Source organism: Mustela nigripes, chromosome 8, assembly GCF_022355385.1.
Source record: "Mustela nigripes isolate SB6536 chromosome 8, MUSNIG.SB6536, whole genome shotgun sequence".
NCBI classification, from domain to species: Eukaryota; Metazoa; Chordata; class Mammalia; order Carnivora; family Mustelidae; genus Mustela; species Mustela nigripes.
Genome location: NC_081564.1, coordinates 61,094,765 through 61,103,235, shown reverse-complemented (window position 1 = coordinate 61,103,235; position 8,471 = coordinate 61,094,765).

Genomic DNA, 8,471 nt, shown 5'->3' with positions numbered 1-8,471 from the left:
TTTAAAATGCCACTTAAATGTCATTACTGAATAAACTTTCTAGCTCTCGGACCTGAGGAATCTGAAAGAAAGAAGAAAAACAATCAGAAAATATTGACAAATATTAAGCCAAGAATGGAGAGTTGAAGTTTTGTAGTGGTATAGTCCCCTATAACAATAGCCATTTTACTAGAATTATTCTATAAGGTCTGCTTTTCAAAAAAAGTATCAGAGTAAAAAAAAAACAAAATCTATAAAAGTGCATGGCTGTATTTATTCCTCTTGTTATTTGTAGAAAAATGCTCCATTCAGAAAATTGTGAGCTTGTAGTGGCTTGCTATTAAATCCACCTTTATCCACGGATGATAGTTTCTTCTGCTTTAAAATAGAAGAGAGCGCTTTGGTGATCCTGGTTCCCCAATATAAATATTGAGGTCACATGTTATCCCCTGCTGTCATTCACGAGTTCATTTGGTCACAGCTCACCTATTTGCAATACCTGATTGCCTCAATGATCAGCAAACAGTGATTCCCTGAGCACAGATGTTCTTCCATTAAGTTCTGAAGGAAGCAGCTTGCTAAGAACCCCCACCCAATCTATCAATCATAGTGAGCCGGATCTCTTTTCAAAGGTATTCTTGCAGTAAGAACTCATTCCACTGTCAAAAGCACACTTCTAATTGCTAAGTTCATTTTTAGCCTCATAGACTTGAAAGTCTAAGGATTAAATTTGGTTCCCTAGATCATACAGTAATGTTCAGTTCCAGAATTTTTCATAAATTATATAGAAATCCCTTGATAACCCATTAGGAGACTCTCAAGAAAATACAAAAAAAACCACTGAGATGCTCTTAAGATTGGGGATCACAGTGCTGATTACAGGGAAAGGGCTGATGTTAGCTGAACCTCCCTGTCCCCCAGAAGTGGTGAGGAATATCTGTATCCTCAGAGTAAAAGAATTCAGGAGGTAAATGTCCAAGCACAGAAAAGTTCAAGTCCCACAAAGGCTGCAGGTATGGCTTATCCCTAAGGGCTTCTCATCTCATTGAGGAGAAGATGCACAGTAAAGATCACCAAAGTCACACCCGCTGTGGGAAGAAAGTCCTCTGGTCTAGAGAGGCACCAGGGGACCAGAAAAGAAGTGACTCCAAACAAGTCCAACCTCCAGGACAGGGGCAAGAAGTAAACTACACTTATTCCCCTCAACTCTGCCCCTCACCAAGTTTTGTGCATCCAAACCTGGGCTGTTACTCAGGTCTGCAGTCATAGCAAAGCATTAGCACCCACCATTAAGAACAAGACCCTCCATCTGGAGGGGAGGGGATGTAGGACATGTTACCCTAAAATAGGACACCTTGACAGACTAAGCAGTTCAAGCTGAAGGAATCTGAGAAACAGCATGTGCAGGAAGAACTTTCTGACCTTTGGCTGAAACAGTTTCTAAAACCCTCACGTGAGAGGTATTGTTCCCTATACCAGGAGGGAAGGAACATCCTTATTTCCCCAAAGAGACACAGAGAGTAATCTGAATGAACAGGCCTTAGCTAGGTTCTCCCCTCCCCTAGCCCGCTTATTACATTTAGCTCATACCCTTTGTGCTAGTTTGTATTTCCAAAAGTTTCTACTTTTCATCAAACCTAACACAAACCTACTCAAGTTTAATCCCCTCTTTTGGTATTCATTTCCTTAGAAAGACTATCAGGTCACATACACCTTATACTAAATCAACTTGCATGCATGCCTTCTGTTTAATCTGTCTTTATCAGTTTAATTGTCAGACCCAGTCAGAAGCCTGGAGAGGATCAGGGAAAACTTTTCTCTCTTCTACCCTGTCATCTTCCCTGTCAACTCATGGGACTGATCCCTGCCTTCTGTGTGAACCCTCAGTGCTGCCTATGGTGCCTAGCTGACCATGTCCCTCACACCTCCATGTTGAGTCACCCTGGCCTCCACATCTCTGCCACCTTGGCCTACCTCTGCCACGCCACTCTTCTTTCCTTGGCAAATGTCTATTTTTTAGGCCTCCATTTAGACTTTCCTGACATCTTATCACTCCTCCATAGTGGGAGGAGCTAGACTTTTATGCATACTTAACCACTGCACATAGTGGTGTCTCTCTTTGAAGGAAGAAACTGTGCATCACAGTTTTGTAATTCCAGAATCTGGCATGTGAAAAGGTGCTAACTTTAAACGATTTGTTACCTATAGCACCTTGAGTGGCACTGGGATGGTGGTTGAGGAAGAATTTCTCTTACATGCAAGTGGGATCTGAACTGTTTTGATCATCACAGTAGTCTCCAAAGGTGCATTTTCTTGAAGTCCACTGCTGTAGACATCAATCAAAGAGCATCTAAGAAAAACAGATGACTTTCCCCCAAAAGAATGAAGTCTACGCAGATGGAACCAGGGAAATCAAACTGCCCCCACAGCAGAGCTATAAAATATGTAAAGAAATTTTAGTGAAATGGTCCTAAATTAGAATATAAGCCCTCATCATCCTAGAAGAATAGCCTTCACACCTTGAGAGCCAGAATAGAGAAGACCAATGAAATCTCATTTGCTGTGATCAGGAAAATGAAAGCACAAATTGACAAGTGCACAGAGACATTAAGTTGAAGTCAAGGTCAACCAAGGATCCTTTTGGGTAGAATCAAACAATGTAATCAGCCAATCATACTCTTTTGATATAAACCCAAAGAGACTGGACCCCTGGCCTCAAGGAGGAAATACATACATGCATTCACACATACTTACATACACTTCAGGGAAAAGGGAACTGAAAAATATAACCACCACCACCCCAGCCTTATAAAGAGACTGAGTTAATGAGTATATTAGCTAATACAAACCAACAGGAACAATGGATGTTACCAGTGCCAGTATCATTTTTAAGTCAGAAACTTTAACAATCACTAAAGACATGTTAACCTGGGCTCAATAACTAACTTTGTCAAAAATAGTATCCTCTGTCACCTCCTTCCTCAAGTTGCCCCTTGCTACATGTCTCAAGAATGCACACAACAGAGATTGTGCTTTTGCTTTAATGAGGACGGGCGTAGGAGTTTCGAGCTGCCTCTGTGGGAAGAAGTACTAGTAAGACTACACATTCAGAGTGAAGGTGTTAAAAGTTCTAGGGAGCCAGAACATGACAAATATCACATGCACCTACTACTCACACCCAAAATATACACTCTTCAAAGCCAGCCAGTGCGGAAGGTATTACCCTCCAAAATTTCCAGATGAAAAAATTAAGGCTCTGTGGGACAGTGACCTGCTGATAAGTGGCCAGTAAAAGAACCCAATTCTTGTTACTGCAGACCTCACAATTCTCTATGTGGTGTGTGCTGTCTCCCAGGGTAGCCCAGTGGCTATACTGTAAAATGATCAGAAAGGGGAAATCAAAGAGAGTGTCAGAAAGACGGTGGCTTATCCCACCTAAACCATAAATTTGTAGGACAGCCAAGAAGCCAAGCCTCCGCCTACCTTAAATAGAGTCATTATAGCATCACGTAACACCTCCATTCGTTACCCAGCAACTGTGCTGGTGCCTGGACAGTGGGCATTGACATGAGCCTTCCTCCCACTAGCGCACACATCTATCTCTTCATTTCCCATACACATTTTGGGATAAATATTTTAAAATACAGAAGGAAGAAAAGTTACCTTCTCTTCAATGGTAGAGGATTAATGGATTTTAATTAATGATTTGAATGGATTAAAATCATGTGGTCCCCCCCCCCCACCAAAACGTAAAGCTATCCTCACCTTTCTTGTTTGAGATTCCAAAATCACCTGTTATGGGCTCAATGTTTGCACCCTCCACCTAGTTTCAGTGTTGAAACCCTACACACACACACACACACTCACCCTATGTGACAGTATTAAGAGATTAGGCCCATAGGAGGTCATTAGGATTAGATGAGGTCATGAGGGGTGTATCTCCATGAACCACCCAAGAGCTGGTTTCCGCTGTGCTTCATCATGTGAGGACACAATGAGAACACAGCCATCCACAGGGCAGAAAGTGGGTCCTCACCTGTGCTTCCACAGGATCTGTCAGTGCCTTGATCTTGAACTTCCCCAGCCTCCAGAACTGAAAATTAAACATTTGTTATTTAAGCCCCTCAGTCTGTAGCATTTTTTTTTTTTAAGATTTATTTATTTTAGAGAAAGAGAGCTCAGGTATGTGAGCAAGGGAAGGCGCAGAGAAGAGGGAGAAAAATCTCAAACAGATTCCCTGGGGAGTGCAGAGCCCAATGCAGGGCTCGATTGCACAACCCTGAGACCATGACCTGAGCCAAAATCAAGAGTCAGACACTTAAGCGACTGAGTCACCCTGGTGCCCCATATAGTACTTTTGAACCAAGACAGCTCCTTTCTCCCTACCCAATATACCACTAATCAACATATTTACCTACATATGTTACTTGTTTTTCTGCTTGCCTACTGTCGGTTTTCAGTGGTAACAGCTTGGTCCGAGCTGGGAGATCTGATATCAGTCAGTTTGTGGGATTCTGGACAGGTTGCTTCCCTTCTCTGTGTCAATAAGAAGAGGGAAGGCGGGGGGATGGGGAGGAGTGAAAAGGAAGATGATCTCTACACACCTTTATCTTCCACCTTCTACCAATTCTTTCCGGCCTGGCTAATTCACAGAGCCACTGGGAGAAACACATTTGAAAGCACAGTGACGAATGTCAGCATTTGAGTCACGTAGGCTTATTTCAGCATGAAAAGTTTTTTGTTTTTTGTTTTTTTTTTTAAGTTTCCAGACCTCTGTGGGCCCTGCCAAGCATGCTCCTGCCCCAGGAACCATGTTAGATGTTGATGGGAAATTTCTGAGAGAAGAAAAGGTACATAGAGAGGACATGTTTGGAAAAGCCCTATTACACAAACCCTTCTCTTCCAGTTCTCTCGAAATGATAACTGGGCTTCTGGCTCCAGCAGGGGGACTTCCTGGCCTTGTCAGATGGACAGGGACACACCCACGCTAGGAGAAAATCGCATCTGTGTCTGTTTTCCCCCCACACCCGGTTCCGGGTCCATCCTACATCCTACCATGTCTGGAGGAGGATAGGAACAGGCAGGTAAGTCATTTCACCCATGGGGGCAGTGCTGGCCCTCATGTCAATGTAACCATCAGGGGTGTCAGGATTTTTCCCTGTAATAGATTCTCAGGCCCTTTTGCCTGTGGTTTTACACTAGATTGAGCCCCATCATCCTTCATGCCACATTACATCCGCACCTTCACAGAGAGGAAACCCAATTTGTTTTGGATCATTTGCACACCTCGCGTTGCGAGCAGCCAGTTATCTTTCTGAGACAAAGTCTCAGTAAACATTCGGGAAGCGATTCTGTCATGTGCCGATTATGGATTCGATTTGAGCAAGGCTGACGTTTCTGTAACATGGGAGAAACTACTAAAGCTTTTCTAGGAAAATTTTTAAATAAATATTCCGGTATAAAGTGTTCACAACCCCCAAATACGCATAAGCATTCATTCTAATGCTTATTCATTCATTGTTCATTCTAATATAAGGGCAAAGCAGACCATGTGGCTTTTTTAGTAATTTTTATGCATAGCAACAGTTTTGGACAAATTTGTGAATTAAGAGAAAATGTTTTAAGCAGGAGTGGTTTTTTTTCCTTTGCCTTTCTGGATCCCCCTAATCCCATCACTCCCTTCCAGTGCTGTGTAGGAAACCAGCCCCGAGCCAGGGGCAGAGCCATCTGTATCATGGATAGAAGAGACTCAAACTCATGCACATACTTTAAAAAGAGATCCTCGCAGGGCGCCTGGGTGGCTCAGTTGGCTAAGCGACTGCCTTCAGCTCAGGTCATGATCCTGGAGTCCCGGGATCGAGTCCCACATTGGGGTCCCTGCTTGGTGGGGAGTCTGCTTCTCCCTCTGACACTCCCCCTTCTCATGGTCTCTTTCTCTCTCAAATAAATACATAAAATCTTAAAAAAAAAAAATTTTTTTTTTTTTTAAAGATCCTCAGGGTGCCTGAGTGGCTCAGTGAGTTGGGCCTCTGCTTTTGGCTCAGGTCATGATCTCAGGGTCCTGGGATCGAGTCCCACATTGGACTCCCTGCTCAGCAGGGGAACCTGCTTCCCCCTCTCTCTCTCTCTCTGTGCCTGCTGCTCTGCCTACTTGTGATCTATCAGTGAATAAATAAAATATTTTAAATAAAAATGAAAAAATAAAAAAATAAAAAGAGATCCTCAAAAAGATATAAGTGCTTAGGTCAAAGGAATCAATGAGTACAGTGTATTTCCAGGAGTCAAGTGGAAAACACTTTTTTTTTAAGTATGGGGAATTTCCTGATGCTCTTCACACTACTCTTGATGTGAAATTGTTCCCCGTTCATCATCATCCTATGTCATCTCCAAAGGTAACAAGAATTGGACAGACTTCCTGGCGCTCCTTCCCTTGGGGACCTGTATCTAACTAGAGATGCAGTAACAGTTAGGTCTTTGGGATGAGGCCACGATTAATCTCTTAGAATAAGTCACCTGTCTGAGGTTGTACATATAATAGTTAAAAAAAAGGTTTAAGTCCAGATTTTGACACCAAATTCCATGTTTCCTTCACCTGCATGCTAGGGAAACATTCTATCAGTGCTCCATGATTCATGATTAATTATCCTCTAATTGCTTCATGAATGATAGACTTCCCTCACAAGAAGCTTGGGAACTCCTGGAGAGAAGGACGTTGTCTCATTCCTTGTTTCTATTCTTCCCCACCATGCATGGAGAGGAATGTAATAGGATCACAATGGCTATGGAATGTGGGATGGAGGATACAGAACCCAAGTGAAGGAATGAGGAGTCAGTTTGAGGAAAATGGTCCAGCATGAGTTTGAATAGGGTTGTGAAAAACAGAAAAGACGAGTTGGCAAGAAGATAGAAGGTGACAATGACAGGCATGGAAATGGCCCCAAAACCATACAGAGGAAGGAGAGCTCAGATGCAGGGATTCCTCAGTCCTGGCTGCACGGAGACATCATCAGGGATGCAGGGGCTAGGTTTATTCTGAGATCCATTAGATCAAAGAAAATGAGGTCCATTAGAACAACACTGTGTGAAACAGTCACAGCTTTTTGTGTTTGAGTAGATCCCATAGAGCCATTCAAAACAGGGTATGTTTCTTGGTAAAGTTTTCTTTCAACCTGTTCGAAGGGACTCAGAGAACATCTGCTAACTATGCATGATGTGTTGCTACACCGCACAGAATGTCACCATTGAGAACAAATGGCATCAGCTGCCACCATGCTGTGGCATTCCGTTTTACAAAATGATATGTCGTTATTAAGCGGCAAGAGATATTGATTTCTCAGTATGTTTCCTGTTTGCTCAATGGCTTCAGTTACAACAACGACACTCCATGTTAAAACACCGAGGAAATGCACGTTTGTCCATGGGTCCTCAGTGCTGTGGAACCTGCTCTCTGCCCTGCCAAATCAACAAATGCCCTGACACCCCTTCTTGATTTTGTTCTCTCAAACGGAACCTGGACATTCCCCCCCTTTTAGTTGTCAAAGGGTCGAAAATGTGGGAAACCACCGCATATGGAGTGGGTCAGGTGGTGCAGGGCATGGTCTCTGAGTTGGAGAAGAAGGGGCAGACCCCAGCTTTACCACGGACCACCAAGCTATCTCCAGAGTCACACCACCTCCCTGGTCTTCTGTTTCCCCCTCGGCAAAGAGAAAGGGGACACTAAATTACTTCTAAGATCTCCTTGCCCACTAATAATACATCCTTCTCTAGTATTATAAAGGACATTTTCATTCAACATATCTCTTTTCATTCAATATATATTAAGTGCTTAATGCAAGCCAGGTATTGTTCTAAACGCTAGGAATACAATAATCAAAAACCAAAAAAAAAGAAGAAGAGGAGGAAAACAAAACAAAACAAAACAAAAAGACTACCTGCTTTTCTGGAGCTTAACTTCTAACAGATGAAGATAGTAAAAATGATAATAATAATAATAATAAATAATTAAATACATATTATGCCAAATGGTGAATACTGTGAAATTAGGGTAAATGGTATAAGGTGTAAGGTTGTGTGTATAGGATGGGGTGAGGAGTGGGGCATTGAGTCTATTTTTAGGTAGTCAGGAAAGCACTTCATCAGCACAGGATGAAGAATGAAGTGAGAAAGTAAACCATGCCAGCATCTAGAGGAAGAATATCCCAGATCGAAGGAATGGGAAATGCAAAGGCCCAGATGCAGGAGGGGGTTGAAGTGCGTTAGGAATCTGTCTCCAAGGGCTCCGGCTTGGAGGTGCGGCCAGAGGCTCAGCTAGATGTTGCTGTTCCCTGACTTGCCTTTTGATGCTGCCATTGGTTCAACATAGATTTGAGCAATGTGCTGGACAGCACTGGAAACATTCTAGAAAATGCCTACCCTTGAGTATATGGAAAGTCCACAGTGGCCACCTCTGACACCTGGTACACTGAAGTACAAACCTTTCAGGAATACATAGG